Source organism: Poecilia formosa, unplaced genomic scaffold (genome assembly GCF_000485575.1).
Source record: "Poecilia formosa unplaced genomic scaffold, Poecilia_formosa-5.1.2 Scaffold47, whole genome shotgun sequence".
NCBI lineage: Eukaryota > Metazoa > Chordata > Actinopteri > Cyprinodontiformes > Poeciliidae > Poecilia > Poecilia formosa.
The window spans coordinates 1593811-1597612 of NW_006799986.1; the positions used below are offsets into that span (position 1 = coordinate 1593811).

The following is a 3802-nucleotide window of genomic DNA, read 5'->3' on the forward strand; positions in this document are numbered from 1 at the left end:
CACCCTAGCCATGCTAGTTGTTAGCCTACCAAAGGCTAATGCTAGCTGATCCTTGCTAACGGCCAGCAAAAGAAGGCAATACATAGAGACCAGCCTAAGCATGCTAGTTTTATCCAGTCCAAAGCTAAAGCTAGCATATCTGTGCTAATGACTAGTAAAGAGAAAAGGCGATCCAGTGGGTCAATAAACTACCATTATAACAAATAACCAAAATTATTGCTTTTTATTTTTGACTGTGTAACTTTATGAAGGTGATATAAAGCAGCAGATCATTTATGATTATTTACAGTCCATAAAGAAATGTTCTCACAATTCTTCATGACTAACTTAAGAAGAAAGTAACAGTTTGTTCTAGGCTGACCTCAACCATCACATCAGTATTGAGCTAGACGCCTAAAGCTAACAATAACTCAGTCATGTGTTAAATGCTGACTTCACTTCACCTTCATCACTGAGACTCATTAATTATCAACTACAAACAATATTTGATGCCAAATGCTATGCCAATCAACACCCTGACTGATGCCAGCTGCCCTGCCAATCTGCAGCCGTCGGGATTCTTGCCATTTACTTTTCTCCTTTCATGGTGAGAAACATAAAAGTCAGCAGAGAAGTTCTTTTGTTCCTGTGATTTTTAAGATCTTTATCTCATTTCCTTTAGATGTGGACAGAACAGCTGAGGGCTGACCGCTGTCTACTCTGAAAAATGTGTTTTAGGATTTTCCCCCCCTGTTCAAGAAGATGCTGTCAAATCCATGGTTAGAAAACAGAGCTGATAGCTTTAATTGAGGAATGCCCAAGTTAGCATGAGGGAAATGTAAACTTTTTATACAATATTAGAAATGCATTAGAAGATGAAAATAAAAATAATTAAATTCCTTTTTTTAAAGGGGCAGTATTATGAAAATAAATACTTTTTTTAGCTTTCCATCATGTTATAATGTTTTTCCCTCATCAGAAACAAATGTGGAGTGTTGCTTTGATTCTGTCATCCTCTAATCTCCATGGCAACCATTCAGATGTAAAACACTGGGGTGGACCTAGCCCCGCCTTCGAGGTGCAGCTCCTCCCCCACTCAGCTCCTTCAGACTAGCCAGCAGCAGTTAGCAAACACCCGCTGAGCTCATAATAGGAGCTACTTCAATGCCGTTAAAAACGCTGTTAAAGGGTTAACAGAGGAGCCATGTTGGGATGACTTCCTGGAGGCGGAGTTTCAGAAGGAGCAGGAGCTTCTTAAAGAGACAGAGACCCAATTTCAAGGCGTTAATTCAGTAAATAAGATATGCACTAAGTTTTTAGAAGAACTGAAGGTAATGTAAATACTCGATTATTGAAAATATGCTTGGAAAATACATAATACTGGCCCTTTTAAATGCAAAAGTTAACATTTAATTGCCTAAAATGCAAGAAAGCTGCATTGTTTATTTAGTCATTGTAGGGCTGATGTGTTGGTTATCTTTTTTATTAACCAGCTAACAAGTTGATAGTAAAAGTTGATCAATCGGAGATTATCTTTACAAAATGTGAACCAGGTGAAGGTAAATCTGTTACCTGGGGAGTTCTGGGTAGAGCATATTTACAGACAAAAGGTTTTAATTATCTCAATATTAAACATTTTTAATTTAGTTTTTGCATATTTTTGGCTTAGTTTTTACACCAAATGGCCTTTTTATTGATTACTAAATTGGTAAATCCTTCCTCCTCTGGTCCGTTTTACAGCTGAACTGCAGCATCATGTTTCTGAATGGCAGTTCTTTAAATTAAAACGATTTTTCAGTAAGTTGGTGATTATTTTTCCCGATTCCTCAATGAAAGTTGAATGTTATGGTTACTGGAACATATTTGTGTTTATCTGTCTAAGTTGTACAGAATAAAACAGTCGAATGAGCATCCATATTTTATAGCCTGGAGGTACAGAAACAATCAATCCAGAGAGAAGTGATGGATCTAGGTGTTGTTCTTTATGGAAATTGCCTTGAAGCCCCAGACAGAGCAGAAGTCCCAGCGGCCCGGCCCTGGCTCTCTGTGTTAAAGGCCTGCCATTAAAAAAACAACAATGGAAGGCTTCCTCTGCTGCCTCTGGAGAGCTGATTTCACATTCATGTCCATTATGCATGAATGTCAATGGATGCAGTGAATCAATGCAAAACAGGCTGAAAAATCCTGAATGCCACATCATGCTGCTGCAACAAGTCGGTTTGGAAAAGATGAAGAAAGGTGGATGTTTTCTGACTGCAGAAGAACTTTGTTTATTTCACTGGTTTTTGTTTATAACTCCTGGATATGGAAACAGTTCATTAAACTACAGTTAATTACCAATTTAATGGTTTATTAGATTAAAGTCAGCAGAGTTGGGTAGCGGCATTTACTTGAATAACTTTTGGGGGAATATTTTTACTTTTCCTTGAGTTAAATTTCTGTATCCTCTACCCACTGTGAGTAACTTCAGCGAATGAATATCAAACATGTTTAAACCAAAAATTCACCAGACAGACAAACACCTGCAGGTTTTGTTAAAGTTTTATAAGTTTTACATTGAAAGAAACTGATTTGGAAAAATGTTTCTCTGGCCTGATTTTGTTATTTTCAAACAAATATTTTATAAATGCATCATTTCCACTTAAATTTATAATTTGATCCGTCTGATTATGTAATTTTTTAAATGTTAAATAATTGATCATTTCAGTTGACTTTTTACCAAATACTGTTTTACTCTTGGTTACGTAATTTCTTGGACAGCCACTTTTTGCTTTTACTCAAGTAAAAACATGTTGAAGTAGTTCTACTCTTTCTTGAGTACAATTGATAGTAACTCTCCTCTTCCGCCAATCGATTAAATAACTTCCGCTTCGATCGTCTTGTTTTTGTGTTGTAATTTCCCCGCCGTCCAGCAGGGGGCGCCGATGGTCATCCTAAAGCGGAGCCAAAAACAATGATGGCGGAAAGACCCGTGAACGGTACAGAGTGACGGTCCAAAAACAGTCCGGTTTGGGATGTAAATGCTTTTTATTCAGTTTTCTATTGAAATATAAACACTTAACAAACACTTTAAGTTGTGATATAATGACAAAACAACACGCTGCCAATAACCAGGGTGGATTTTGTTGGGTGTTGTGAGCTAATGCTATTCGCGGATGTTTTATTTTTAATTTACAGGGTGGGTCATAAGTTTCCATTCATAGAAAGAAATAAACATTTTATATTGGACAACCATTTTTATTTTTGTGGGACTCTGTAATCGCTGCACGTCTTGGGCCACTTCATGGTTGATCTGCAACATTTCCAGTTTTCTTAAACTTGTAAATAAGTTTTGCCGCAGTGTCGTGTGTGATGATTGTTCCATGTTTTCTGTTAAAGTTTTGTGCAACCATGCCACTGCTTCCCGATCCAGCCGTCAGTATAATTTCAATTCTTTGCTCTTTTGGAGTATCTGATATATAAAATAAATATACATTTTACACTCTCCTATGTATGGAAACTTATGGCTCACCCTGTATATATATATTTATTAGTATGTGCAGCCCTTTTGGCAAACTTGTTTTTTTTTAATGTGCTTTATAAATCAGTGTTTTTCAACCACTGTTCCGCGGCACACTAGTGTGCCGTGAGTGATTGTCAGGTGTGCCGTGGAAATTATTCAATTTCACCTACGGTACCGTATTTTCCCGTCTATAAGCTGCTACTGTTTTCCTAAACTTTGAACCAAGCGCATTGTAGCCCGGTGCGGCTTTTCTGTGTATTTTTCTTCAACCACCAGGGGGCTCTCTAACAGTAAGTGAATAATTAGAAGTCAAAATTGTAA

At 37.2% G+C, this 3802-nt stretch overlaps 1 long non-coding RNA gene across 1 annotated transcript in view; it reads left to right on the forward strand.

The window, feature by feature from the left end:
* Positions 1-2791: 2791 nt before the first annotated feature.
* The window catches only part of LOC103138167 (uncharacterized), a 2203-nt gene continuing 1192 nt past the window's right edge, over positions 2792-3802 (forward strand). The window contains exon 1 of the long non-coding RNA XR_476236.2: positions 2792-2995. This is a non-coding gene — a long non-coding RNA (uncharacterized LOC103138167). The remainder of the gene's footprint in view (positions 2996-3802) is intronic.